The sequence below is a fragment of the Somniosus microcephalus genome, chromosome 8, assembly GCF_052327205.1.
Source record: "Somniosus microcephalus isolate GS21.2 chromosome 8, FLI_Smic_1.0, whole genome shotgun sequence".
NCBI lineage: Eukaryota > Metazoa > Chordata > Chondrichthyes > Squaliformes > Somniosidae > Somniosus > Somniosus microcephalus.
In genome coordinates this window covers 27,162,740-27,177,861 of record NC_140994.1, presented here as the reverse complement: position 1 = coordinate 27,177,861, position 15,122 = coordinate 27,162,740, and the positions used below count along the sequence as shown (strand labels likewise).

The 15,122-nt window shown below is 41.8% G+C and overlaps 1 protein-coding gene across 5 annotated transcripts in view; it reads right to left on the bottom strand.

Annotated features, from left to right (window-relative positions):
- rab11fip2 (RAB11 family interacting protein 2 (class I)) overlaps positions 1-15,122 on the bottom strand; it is a 101,601-nt gene that overhangs the window by 84,948 nt on the left and 1,531 nt on the right. The gene's annotated exons all lie outside the window — the stretch shown is intronic.

The window sequence follows — 15,122 nt, the reverse complement described above, 5'->3', positions numbered from 1 at the left end:
CCACCATGGAGAGCATTAAAGACCACTTCTGTTTTCATCTACATGCTCCAGCAGGGAGTCACTGGGTAGCAATCAGGAGCAGAAACCCTGGCTGATTCTTCCCCTCTAGCCAGGAGCAAGGAAACCAATTGCTGCTCTCCTGAGATCAGCAAAGTCATAAATTCAGGGTCAAACCTGGAACCTCCTGGCTTGTACAACATAAGAACATAAGAAATAGGAGCAGGAGTAGGCCATACGGCCCCTCGGGCCTGCTCCGCGATTCAATAGGATCATGGCGGATCTGAATCTAGACTCACGTCCACTTCCCTGCCCTCTCCCCGTAACCCCTAATTCCCTTATCTGCTAGGAAAATGTCTATCTCCATTTTAAATTTATTTAATGTTGCAGCTTCCACAGCTCTCTGGGGTAGCAAATTCCATAGATTTACTACCCTCTGAATGAAGAAGTTTCTCCTCATCTCAGTTTTGAAAGGGCAGCCCCTTATTCTAAGATTATGCCCCCTAGTTCTAGTCTCACCCATGTGTGGAAACATCCTCACCGCATGCACCCGATCAAGCCCCCTCACAATCTTATATGTTTCGATAAGATCGCCTCTCATTCTTCTGAACTCCAATGAGTAGAGTCCCAGCCTACTCAACCTTTCCTCATAAGTCAACCCCCTCATCTCTGGAATCAACCAAGTGAACCTTCTCTGAACCGCCTCGAGAGCAAGTATATATTTTCTTAAATATGGAAACCAAAACTGCACGCAGTATTCCAGGTGTGGCCTCACCAATACCCTGTATAACTGCAGCAAGACTTCCCTGTTTTTATACTCCATCCCCCTTGCAATAAAAGCCAAGATTCCATTGGCCTTCCTGATCACCTGCTGCACCTGCATACTAACTTTTTGTGTTTCATGCACCAGGACCCCCAGATCCCTTTGTACTGTAGCACTTTGCAGTTTCTCTCCATTTAGATAATAACTTGCTCTTTGATTTTTTCTGCCAAAGTGCATAACCTCACACTTTCCAACATTATATTGCATCTGCCAAATCTCTGCCCACTCACTTAGCCTGTCTATGTCCTTTTGCAGGTTTTTTATGTCCTCCTCACTCACTGCTTTCCCTCCCATCTTTGTATCGTCGGCAAACTTGGATATGTTGCACTCGGTCCCTTCCTCCAAATCGTTAATATAGATTGTAAAGAGTTGGGGTCCCAGCACTGACCCCTGCGGAACACCACTAGTTACTGATTGCCAGCCTGAGAACGACCATTTATCCCAACTCTTTGTTTTCTGTTAGATAGCCAATCTTCCACCCATGCCAGTATATTACCCCCAATTCCATGATGTTTTATCTTGATCAGTAATCTTGTGTGGAACCTTGTCAAATGCCTTTTGGAAGTCCAAATACACTACATCCACTGGTTCCCCTTTATCCACCCTGTATGTTACATCCTCAAAGAATTCGAGCAAATTTGTCAAACATGACTTCCCCTTCGTAAAACCATGCTGACCCTGTCCTATTAAATTATGTTTACCCAAATGCTCTGTTACTGCTTCCTTAATAAATGGACTCCAACATTTTGCCAACCACAGATGTTAGGCTAACTGGTCTATAGCTTCCAGCTTTTGGTCTACTTCCCTTCTTAAATAAGGGTGTTACATTAGCAGTTTTCCAATCTGCCGGGACCTTTCCGGAGTCCAGGGAGTTCTGGAAAATGATCACCAATGCATCCACAATCCCTACCGCCACTTCTCTCAAGACCCTAGGATGTAGGCCATCAGGTCCGGGGGATTTATCCGCCTTAAGTCCCATTATTTTACTGAGTACCATCTCCTTAGTGATTTTAATCGTCTTTAGCTCCTCCCGCCCCCCCCCCCATTGCCCCCTGTTTGTCCAGTGTTGGGATATTTTTAGTGTCCTCTACTGTAAAGATGGATACAAAAGATTTGTTCAGCGTCTTTGCCATCTCCATGTTCCCCACCATTAGTTTCCCGGTCCCATCCTCTAAGGGACCAACGTTCACTTTAGCCACCCTTTTTCTTTTTATATAGCTGTAGAAACTCTTGCTATCTGTTTTTATATTTTTTGCTAGTTTACTTTCATAATCTATCTTCCCTTTCTTAATTAATCTTTTAGTTATTGTTTGCTGGCTTTTAAATGCTTCCTAATCTTCTATCCTCCCACTAGATTTGGCTAATTTATATGCCCTTGTTTTCAGTCGAATACTATCCTTTATTACTTTACTAAGCCACGGTCTTTTCTTTTACTCCCCTTTTTCCTCAGTGGAATATATTTATCTTGAAAGATGTGAAATATCTCCTTGAATGTAGACCACTGCTCTTGTACCGTCTTACACTTTAATCTGTTTTCCCAGTCCACTTTAGTCAATTCTACTCTCATACCTTCATAGTCTCTTTTATTTAAGCTTAGTACGCTGAATTTGGAATTCAACCATATTATGGTCACTCATTCCAAGGGGATCCTTTACTAGGACATTTTTTATTAATCCTGTCTCATTACACAGGACCAGATCTAAGATTGCCTGCCCCCTGGTTGGTTCAGTTACATACTGCTCAAGGAACCCATCCCTAATACACTTTATGAACTCTTCCTCAATGCTGCCATGCCCAATTTGATTAGTCCAGTCAATACGAGACTGCTGCTTCATCTGGTGATTTATCTGTTAGACCATTATCTCTCAACTGTCTCTCACAATTTACTTATGACCTAAAATAACATATGGAATGACAGAGTGAAGATACAGGAAACTTTGTGCTATCTGGCACCGACGGGACCGAGCTGTTGCCGTTCCCTCAAAACTGCCGGACAAACCAGTGTTAATGTTGAAGCATACGGAGCTTTCCAGCTCCGTATCTGGCAACAAACACTGTTGCTTAGCAACAGCTTCTAAACAGTCGGCCGTACTCTCTGTAGCTTAGCAACCGCTTCAGAGAGACTTTGCAGAGCCTGACTGTTGGAAAAAAAAAGCCACGAGAAGAAAAAAAACCTAACAAAACAGCTCTTGATTTTTGCCAGTGGCTCGAGCTTGCCGGACATTTAGCCTCTGGATAACACAAAGTTTCCTGTATGTATGTTAGATTCCTCCATGTTGCTGAATTCTCATTCTTAATCATGGCACTACGTAAAGTGGCAAAAAGAGAGCTCAGGTGTCTCCTTTGGGGCAGGGGAGGTAAAGAGAAATAAAGAGAGAGAAGGAAAGGCAAGAGTAATGTAAAGTCATTGGGCTGAAGAGTAAGTGAGTTAAGCAAGTCATTGGTGGTTTGTTTTCTCATAAACCAGCAAGTCCCGTCACATGTCTTGTAAAATATAGTCCATGGAATTGATTGAAACAATTGGGGTAACATAACTGCTTTATTCTATGGGAACTTAAGGTGAAAACCACTGTGTACTCCGCAAGACATAGCTTCTATACTGAGAATAGTCATCACAAGAGCACACGATAGGTTTCTACGAAGAAGGCTCTTTAGATTGTATCCTTTCAGAAAACCAATTCTACAGTTCTCATTATACCACGCAGTTTAAGTATTGTGTCCGATTGGTATTTTACAATATCTTTCTTTCCATGTTATTTTACTTATAAATAAATTTAACTGAAGTAGTTTTAGTCTGTGCACTGTATTCTGGTGGCTTGTTGTTTTTCTAGCTTCTGAGATGATGGGAGAATGCAGTGGGCATGTCATGCATTATCCAGCAAACAACTTCCTATGATTCAGAATGATTTATTGAAGCAGGGCTATGACAAGCCATAGCTGGTGGAGAATATAGGTTTTTATTTGTAGGAGACTGCTCATGGAAACTGTAATCCAAGGAGTGAGGAAAGTGCTGGGGAAAAAACACAATGAACACAGACTATTTAACTCAAGTATCAGGAGTGTTGTAAACAGGCAGTCTTATGGTTTGCATTTAAAAATGAACACATACATATTTATCACTTCCTGCTGACATTACTGTTTTGCTGTCCACTACCTACCTCATCACTTTGGCCAATAGATCATTTTGGGACATTAAGCATTCACTCCGAATGTGCATATTGTAAGGGTTGCCAGCTTGTTCAAATTATATAGGGCCCGCCAGCCATTTTAATATCAAAGTGTTTATGTGGTTGAAGAATTGTATCTAGTTAATGGCAATAATTTAAACCAATACAATTATAAAACAAATGTTAATTCACCGCAACGTTGAAAACAAGATTCATCAAAAATAGCAGTAGATACAGATGCTCTACTAGGATATCCAACAAGAGTAAGGCAACATTTACTTTGTTTAACTAGAAGCCAATTTGAGATGGGAAAGAAAAAAAATGATCCAATAAATACTGGGTAGCATAATCATCATCTTTTTAAGTCTAACAGTGATTGTAAAATGATATGTACCATTATTAAACAAAGTTTATTGAAAACATACTGTAGAGTACATTAGATCCCAACGTAAAAAAGCAACTCTGCAGCAGAATAATTGGAAATAAAAGTTGGAAGGCTATGATTTTAGCACAAGCCTCAAAGTAACAGTTTTAAAATGGTTATTAAAAATGTTTATGTTACAGAAGTTTAGTTTATTCTGTATTAAAATAATTAGGAGATCAATTCCTCTAATCTGACTTGTCACAACTCCTCACAAACTAGCTGTAGAAATAGCCACAATGATGACCATCACATGCGTCAGTGTACCACATGCTCCTGGGCAGGAACCCACCACAATGGTCTATTCACATCAACTGCTTGTCAAATGATTGCCAAGGTAAGGAACGCAAGAATGCTACTTTGGTTTAACATTTAAAAAAAAAAACTAAACTTGATGCAGGGTTTGTAAATTGTTATTGGTGACAAGTAGCACAAAAGTGGGAGTTCTTCCACAAAAAAAAATCCTGTATTGGTCAAAAATTTGAATGTGAAGATGAAAAAAAGTTGTAAAAATAAGATACCATAAAACCTAGGGTTTACATGGCACCAATGATTTTATGAAACAGCTGAAAAGAGCTTGCTTGCATTAGTGCACAACTTGTACCCCAAGTTTCCAGGTGAGTTGATGTGTGACTTTTGCACTTGATTTAAATTTAAATTTTTAACCTGAGTAATATGAAAAACCCTAGAATTTATAGAATCCCAATATTCAACCCTACAAACTGTTACAGTAATCACATAGTTATGCATAAAAAGATCCAAGCTAAATCGAAAAAATAAGATCGCAGCTGACAGAGCTTTAACAACAGTTTCAAAATAACTAAAAAATTCCAATATTGATGGAACAATTTTATTAAAAAAATTTTTTTTTTTTTTTTTTTTTTTTTAAATAAAAATCGCACACCAAGTTTAAAAGTTTAATATTTACATTTATTTTCTCCCCTCCAATTGTAACTTAAACTTTTATAGGAATTGAATTAAAAAAAAGAGGGCCAGCAGTGATGTCACGGGACACGGAGATCACAAATGCACAGAGCCCTGAAAAAAAAACAGGCGAGAAAGTCCAGTGAAAGATCGAAAGCTCCAGGAAAGGAGCAAGGATAAGTTCCAGGCCCATGAGAGGGGGTAGGCTTACAGAGGCAGGGAGAAACAGGGGCAGATTTCCAATAGGACATTTTACATTGTACAGGAAACTCTCGATTTACCGGCACCTAAATAACCGGAAATCTCTGTTAACCGGCAAAATTCAGGAGTAGGTTCAGGTGAGTTTTACTTCATATTAGTGGCAGTTCCTGGATCTGTGGCTGTGTAACTGGGGTTCGTGCACTTGTTGCTAAGCAACAGGGACGCTTGGTCTGTGGCCGGAGTTCCTGCACATGTTGCTAAGCAACAGGGAAGCCTGGATTTGTTGCTGTGTACGGAGCTCTCTTACCTTTTAAACTATACCTCTCTGTAATCCGGACTTTTTGATAAACCGGCACCACGCCGGTCCCGTCGGTGCCGGATAATAAAGAGTTCCCTGTAACACATCTCAGCGAGATCACACCAGGGGAAGTGCAACACAAAACATCTGCTTACAGGCTGCCGCTAACTGAGAGATTGAAATGTAAAACTCAGCAACAAGGCTGCCCAGAACCATCAAATGTACAAATATCACTTTCTGACATTACCAAATTATGTAACAGTTCCTTTTTAAATTAGTTTGAGATCCATTTTTGGGCTGGCCACAAGATCAATACAATAAACCAAAATAAACAGTGAATTATACTTTTAATGGGCTTGGGTCCCTTCTGCTAAAAAGGGAGCGTTTTCATGTAAACAAAAACAGAAAAAGCGAGAAATACTCAACAGGTCTGGCAGCATTGCGCAGAAACAGACGTCAAGTCAGTTGACATTTCTGGTCCAAGACCCTGCCTCAATTTTGCTGGGTATTTTACTGGTGTCCAGCCCTCATTACAATTAATGCCCATCGACAGAATGGCAGGCATTGTATATCATCTGTAGCATCAGGTGATGGATGAAAAAAGTGATTTTACAAAATGTTACAGGGTAGTTATTAAAATACCATATTCTACCAGAGCAGAGTACTGTAGTAGCCAAGAACTTTCCATTAAGTGGTCTCTGATGGGGTTACATACTTTCCAAATATATAGTCTACCATGCACCTGTAAAAGGCATATGATGCATAGTAAAAATACATTTGGAGTCAGTTACGTTACTGTACCTACTCATTCATTTTGGAGCCCTAGTCATTTTTCTAAATTGAAGCTCATTAAGTTATTGACCAGTTTAGCATTCCAACTTCTGTTGCAAGTGATTTCTTCATGAAGTAAACGTAATCACATATTCAAGGGTTACTTCAGGTTCAATACGTTAATTTCACTATATGAGTTTACCTGGCAACCAACCAAGTAGAGGGGCCCCCATAATCTTAGCCTACTGTATTCCCCTGTTTTTAATTATTGATGTGGTTCAAGATGTTTGAGAGCAGTTACAACTTTAAAGAGGGGTATAGTTACAGAACTGCCAATGCTTTGGAAACCCCTGGGCTTCAATCCTAAAATGTAACAGTAGATCCTTTTATAATTGACTTTTACGATACACTATGCACCGTTTGTGGCTCCGTAAGAGAACTTGTATACAAGATTTCCGGTTTATAGCCTGCTTTTTGTAACCCCAACTGCTGAAAGGAATATACCACAATTAAAGCAACTGTACAGTGCCATATACTACTTTAACCCCCTGCATTTAGTTAAATTGGTGCAGCAGTTTCAGATAGCATTTGCTGAAATTTGGCTGACAGCACCAGTTGCCACTCAGAACAGCACCACTTTTAAAATCAAATCAACATGGTTTTGTTAATTCCCCTCAGAGTGTGACAAGTGACCATCATTTGTCACTGTAATCATCAATACAAAATTAAGATGCAATATTAAACTACAGGTAGACTATCCTTTATCCGCACTTCCGAAAACCAAAAACCTCTAAAAACCGAAAGTTTTTTCGTGGAGCGTAAGTTGTGTGCACGACATGACCCGAGTGGCGCCAAACATGACAGGAGTGGTCCGGGAGCTCTGCCTTTCCCTGTGAGCAGGGCAGAGGGTCACAGAGTTCCCTCCTGGGTAGGAGATTGCAGGCCGAGCCAGGCAGTGTGAAGGAGGTGCCGGGAGAGTGAACCCAACAATTCAGCGGCCCGTCCGATAGCTGCAGCGGCCCGTCCGATATTCTTTCCCCGCAGCCCCCCCCCCGACCTGATTTGCGGGCCAGCTTAGTGTAGGAGTCAGCCGATATCCGGCTTTCCCACAACTGGCGGCGGCAGTCGAGCCCCACACCCCCGCTAAGTCAAGGAATTCAGATACGGAGCAGGGGGAGCCGGAAACCTCGATCTAACGGCAGAAATCAGCAGCCGTTTTGTTAGGTTTTTTTTCTTCCCCATGCGTTTTTTTTCTTCCCCTAGCATTTTTTTTTTTTTTTTTAAAACAGTCAGGCTGTGGAAAGAGTCTCTGTAGCTTAGCAACAGCTTCAGAGACGCTTCCAAGGCAGGGCCCGAGTGTTTACAAGCTGTTGCTAAGCAAGTGTTTGTTGTCAGATACGGAGATGAAAACCTTCTGAAATCCGAAAAATTCCGAAAACCGAAACACAGCTGGTCCCAAGGTTTTCGGATAAAGGATAGTCTACCTGTAGCTACTTAAAAGTAGCTCAAAGTTATGAGAGTTGCACAAAAAATGAATTAGGAGTTATAGTTTGAGGTGAATGTACCTAGTTTTTTTTTTAAACTAAGAAACCTAGATGAAATACCATAACTCAGTGCCATCACCACTTCCAAAAGTTGAAGAGAGTAGAAGAGGAGGGATAAATCAGGAAGTAGTGACGGGGTGATGCCAAATCGATCGCAGGAAGATGATACAGGGAGGTCCTGTGGAAAATCTTCATTGGCAGCATGGTAAGCAAGGAGCGACTCAAAGTCACACCTTTTTTTAAAATATTCATTCATGGGATGTGGGCGTCACTGGCAAGGCCAGCATTTATTGCCCATCGAGAAGGTGGTGGTGGTGAGCCGCCGCCTTGAACCGCTGCTGTCCGTGTGGTTAACAGCTTTTAAGATCCTGCAATCTGCGGGTGGGGTGGGAGAAGGATTTCTTCCGATTGCCACTTGTAACAAAGTGTAAATGTGCATGTCTCTGTGCATAAAGAATGCATTGACTATTTCTCCACAAATAGCCAAGAGGAAATCTTCCCTGCTGACTGCATTTTTCAGGCCATCGCACATCTGCTTTAAGTAGCAGCTGCATCTTTTATACAAGTAGAATCACGGGCTACGTGCAGCTGCGACACTTGACAGAATCCCAAACTGTCTGTGGAGCAATATGAAAATTAGTGAATAACAAAAAGGTGATCAGAAAAGAAACATCCATCTGGCTGGAATAATTTCATTCTAATACTTCCTGTAAAAGGGGGCAGGGGTGGGTGAAGTCAGAGAGAGAAAAAGTTAAAGAGGTATCCCAAAAGGGGAAAGCTATAGGCATGCAACCATAAGGACTGCGTGCTTTTACACCTTCAGTTTTATTCCTGACGAGATACAACGTGGGTAACTTTCAACTTCAGTGGCAGCATAAAATTGGCAGTGCCGGATTGGGCACTCGTTACGTAGAGTTTTCCTTTCCAAGTCAATGGAAAGTAAAATCGGGTGGGGCGTATGTTGACGGATCGATCCAATACTGTCAATTTTCTGCCCCCCGCCAAAGTTGAAAGCCAACCCATAATCTTTAAATTAGCTTGCATTAACAATTCATATCAAGCAACAAAAGAAAATTGAACAAAATAAAGTTAAGTCTTGGTTATATCAAGTGTCATTGAAGTGCAAGTAAAGAAACTGATAAGAATATATTTGATTTACCTCAAAAGATAGCGTCTTAGTACTTCATGAAATCATTTACCATTAAAGTAAATAGCAAGGTATCCTTTTTGACACTATTTGAAAAGTAGAGCCCTAATGTGCAGCTAAATGACTTCTAGGGAATCCCTATTGAATTTCTGGCAAACACCCATCCACTGTAATCTTATCTATAATTACACAATCAACGCTTTCCGCCAGATAAGTAGTTTGGCTTAACTCTCTTGCTACACTGACCACAATCGTGTCAATTGAATTAGTATTTTTGATTAGTTGCTTTTCCCAACATTGTTAATAAGTCATTTTTGACAGCTCTAGCACAAAGCAATTCTTTAAAAACCCACCATCTATGTTGTGCTATTTTCCTGAATGGTGTAAACAAAATCAAAAATGTTTACATAAAACTCAATCTAAGTGTCAATTCAAATTATCGTACATTGTAAATGGAACAAGATAACTGCATTACCACTGACATTTTCCTGGAATACAAGACGACTGCATTCCTGTACAGGAGTACCAACCTTTTGGAATATGCAATTCTGTTTACCAAGATGAAGGATGTCAACGATGGGGAACAAAACGTTTTCTCTGCTTTTGCCACCCAGTGCCAGCATTCCCAAATTGGGCCAAACACAGAGCAAATCTCCTTTCACCCTGCCCTAATGACGTTCCTCAACTCCCAGCCTCCGGAGACCATCTCCTACTGCATCAATACAAACTTTTCCCTTTTTCTCACCATCAAACTTCCAGCCTCTCGGGTGAAATTAATGCCAAGTTATGGGCAACTTTGGGACTGTAGGTGGTTAGCCTTTAGGAACTGGATCAACATTGCCCAAAGTGATTCATACAGAACCCTTATAGTTGCCAAAGAGAACTTGGTAAATCAGCCTGAGCTAGATTCAAACCTGGACCTGCATGTTAACTGGTTTTAAAAGGAGTTCTGCTGGCTGTACCCTCTGAATGAAGCTGAAGATAAAGAAAAGGTTTGGACTATCTACTCAGCTAAAGAACAATCTCTTCATGAAGACTCCAGTGAACACTTGAGAAGGTTGTAATAAGGGCTTATGCACAATTCTTTACACTTCACTCCAATTCCTTCCCTAAATTAATGATTAAGCTACTCAACGGTTTCCAGCTTTATGGTCTGTTTCCGATTCTGCTCAACTCTTGCATAGTTTTCTTCCATCCAATATATTCTGGTTCTAAAAATTTCAGCCCTGCTGCACTATACCGTCTCCCTGCTCCCAAAGTGTTCCCATTGTTATACTACTTTATCCGTCAGAGGTTATTGATGTGTGCAGAATTTTCTACACATGTTGAGTGATCCGCAACCCAATAAAATAATTTGTTTCAATTTATTTAGCTTCTTAACTATGTAACAGTTTTGAAAATAATCTCTGGAGGGAATGGAATAACAAAAAGCCAAACACCCGATATAATTCTTGTGTTCTTCATTTTAAGAACAGTGGCGACACGCAAGTACAATTTATAGTATTGGTATTGAATTAGCAATTGAAATCTGAAACTACAGTGGTGCAAAAGAGGAAACTCCAGGTCTAAGTGGAAAATATTATTTCCCCCCCCCCCCCCCCCCCTTCACCTTAGTTATGTAAAACAGTGCATCAATTTCCCCATGTATGCCTTTGTTTGGACACTAACATAGCACAGTGGACTGCATGGATATTAACTATGTGCTTTTTCATGCTAACACTGGGCACATTTCTTGATGTCAAATTACATTACCATGTGTTGCCACCCAATTACCTTCAGCAGGCAACCACTGGAAGCCACGCAGCTATTATGAGCAGCCAGCCATCAGAAGCTAGGCAGCATACAGCCACACAGCACGGTAAATTTGAATAAAATCCTCAGCAACTTTAAAGATAACCAGGCCACTTAAAACTTGTAAATGGTTCCCTCTCCTCAGGTACTGCCCGGCCACCACTCACCTCCCCCCCCCCCCACCCCAAACCCAAAACAGCTATCACCATCCCGCTCTTCCAAAAAAAAACTGCCCCGTCCTGCAAACTACCGCCTCATCTCCAACCTCTAACTGTGCCAGCCGTGGTTCAGTTGGTAGCACTCTTGCCTTGGAGCCAGAAAGTTGGAGGTGCCGTTTTTCTGATGAGATGTTAAACCAAGTCTGCTCTCAGGTGGATGTAAAAGATCTCACGGCACTATTTCAAAGAGCTCTCCCCGACGTCCTGGTCAATATTTATCCCTCAACCACCACCAAAGCAAATTATCTGGTCATTATCACATTGCTGCTTGTGGGACCTTGCTGTGCACAATGGCTGCTCAGTTTCCTACATTACAACAGTTCAAAAATACTTCATTGGTTGTAAAGCTCATTGGAACATCCAGGTCATGAAAGGCACTATATAAATGCAAGTCTTTCTTTCTTTCTTTCCCTTTCCTCTCAAGTCCTTGAACCTGTTGTCGCCTCCCAAATCCACACCCGTTTCCTGCAATTCCATGTTTCAATCTCTCCAATTAGCTCTCCATTCCTGCCATAACACAGAAATAACCCTAATCAAAGTTACAAATGACATTCTTTGTGACTGTGACCATAGTGCATTTTCCCTCCATGTCTTCCTTGACCTCTCTGAAGCCTTTGACATGGTCACCCACACCATCCTCTTCCAACGCCTCTCCTCTGCTGTCCAGCTCAGTGTGGCTGCCCTCCATTGGTTACACTTACCTATCCGATCATAGCCAGAACACCTCTACCAATGGCTTCTTCTCCCACTCCTGCACCATTGCCTCGAGTCCCCCAAGTATTCATCCTTGGCTCCCTCCTGTTCATCATCTTCATCCTGTCCCTTGACGATGTCCTTCGCAGACATGGAGTCAGCTCTACTGCTCACATCCACTTAACTGCCTCTGTGCTGATAAGACTGCCTGTGTGATATCCAGCCTTGGGTGAGCTGCAATTTCCTCCAGATAAACATTGGGAAGACCAAAGGCATAGTCTTCAATCCTTGCCAAAAATGACGTACCCTTGCCATGGTCTCAGGTTGTACTAGACTGTTTGCAACCCCGGCATTTTATTCAAACCCGAGTTTATCTACCGTCTCCACATCCTCTGTATCTATTTCCACCTCTATAACTCTGCCCTGCCGCTGAAACTCTCATCCATGCCTCTGTCACCTTCAGACTTGATTAAATGCTCCCCTGGCTGGCCTTGCACGTTCCATGCTCTGTAAACTTCCCTGTATCCAAAATTCTGCTGCCTGTATCGTATCTTGCACCAAGACCTGCTCATCCATCACTCACCTACATTAGCGCCTGGTCTTCCAAGGCCTTCAATTCAACATACTTATCCTCATCGTTAAATCCCTTCATGGCCTCGCTCCTCCCTATATCTCTAAACTCCTCCAGCCCTACAACCCTCAGAGAACTCTTTGTTCCTCCAACTCTGCCCTCTTACGCATCCATCCCTTCACTTCACTTCACCATTGACAGATGCGCCTTCAGCCATCTATGCCCTAGGCTCTGGAATTCACTCCCTAAACCCCCCCGCCTCGCCACCTCCCTCTCCTCCGTCAAGACCCCCCCTTAAAATCCACCTCTAAGTGTTTTGCACACCTCCTAATGTCTCCTTCTTTGGTTTGGCACCATTTTTGCCTAATCTGAAATGTCTTAGAATCATAGAATGGTTACAGCACAGGAGGCCGCCATTCGGCCCGTCAAGCCCGTGCCGGCTCTCTGCAAGAGCACTTCAGCTAGTCCCACTCCCCTGTCTTGGGACTTTTTTTTTAACATTAAAAGGCACTACATAAATGCATGTTGTTATTGAACACAAAATCCACCCCCTCGAACACAGTAGCTGCAGTACATACCATCTACAGGGTAAATTACAGAAACTTGCCACGGTTACTTCAACAGCACTTCCCAGCTGCTCGACCTACTATAAAAGGATAACAGCAGCAAAATCATGGGAACATCAGCACCAGCAAGTTTCCCTCTAAATTACACACCATTCTGGCTTGCACATATACCACCAGCACTGGGTAAATATGCTGCAATTCCCCACCTAATGCAAGGACTACAGCAGTTCAAGGAGATGGCCCATCAGCATCTTCTCAAGAGAACCAAGGATGGGTAATAAATGCCACCCTTCCAATATTGCCAATATCTGTAGAACAAATAATTTTTTAAAAGTCTACAGTTTGGACTGAGCAAAATAATTCAAACTTCCTGGCACTGCTCGTGCAATCGGTTCACTAGAGGCCAACTGTCCTTTTAAATTAGGTGACACTCGGCAGAGGCAACGAGTGTCCTCTGCAGTTCATTTCTCTCCTTTCACTCAAGATCAACATTGCTCTTAATAAGATACCTGGATCCTAGTGCATAATCATAATTTTGCATGGTACAATTTATCAGAAATTAAAATTTGAACTCCCCCCCCCCCCCTTTCCGAAGTGTAAAAAGACAAACATTGAATATACATGCATTTCTCATCTATATCAAAGAGTTGACCACATCTCATGTAGCATTACTTATGGTGAGTCAGAGACCTTATATGGGTGTTCTGGGAATTAGTATTACAGGAAACCTTTTTTTAAAAATCCGGCATGGACGGGACCGACGTGGTGCCGGTTCATCAAAAATTCCGGATAACCGAATGCTATAGTAAAAGATAGGGAGAGCTGACAGCTCCGTATAAAGCAACAAACCCTGTTGCTAAGCAAGAACTGTAGAACAATGGCCACAAGTTTCAAGCATCTCTGTAGCTTAGCAACAGCTGCAGCCACACCCTTGCACAGCACAGATGGAAGGCGGCAAATACAATATGAAGTAAAACCTACTCCTGAATTTTGCCGGTTAACCGAGATTTCCGGTTATTTAGGTGCCAGTAAATCGAAAGTTTCGTGTATTAGGGACTCTTATTTATTAGCACTTAAGAGTGACTCTAGGATCTGCCAGTACTGGAATCTGTCTCAAGTTCTTACAGAATTTTGAGGGGGAGTTCCAAGGTCTGGGAGCACCAGGGAGGGAGGAACAGACGTGGGGGACTGGATCCAAAATGCCTTTGGTCCCTTTTGAAGCAGCCTCAATACCCTTCCCTCAAATGCATTCCACCCCATCAGCCTCCTCCCTGACCATAGCCACCTTTGTATCCTCAGATAAACCTCTCCCACTGCTTTCCCCATTTTCATCTGGTTCCAGTCTTTAAGTACTTGCCTTAGATTTTATACTTATTAAAAATTTAATGGGGTCTGTATTTTCCTGACTACAAGTTCCGGAACATAGAATTTACCCTTTAGTTTAAAACGGGCAAGTTTGCTGACTTGTACAGCAACATAAGTATCTATAAAAAGAAAATCACTTCACAAAAGTTCATCCAAAAGCCTCAGAAATAAAGAGATTGAACTGAATTTTTTTAATGGTAGTAAAGAGGCGAGATCGCAGCCCTGCCTCCGATCTATCTTTTCTTTCCAGTTTTGAAGAAGGGTTCGACCCGAAACGTCAACTCAAATTTCTGTCCACGGATGTTGCCTGACCTGCTGAGTTTTTCCAGCATTTTCTGTTGAAAAAAATCTAATCTTGCTAAATAAATTCCATGTTCTTTTCTGCCAACAAAGAATTCACACCTGTTCTAATTACAGTTGTTGTCTGGGCAGTTCAGAATTGAAAGCAACAATTGTTAATCATGTGAGTCTTTCCCAAAATAAAAAACTTTAAAGAATTCAATCTCCTTTTTCTTTGAAAGTCTTTTGGAAAAAGCAAAGAATCTCTCAAATCCCCAGAGTCCAACCTGACTTTGAAGCAAATAGGAGTGAGAGTCCCTATTCCAGGGAATCTGACTCCAATTTG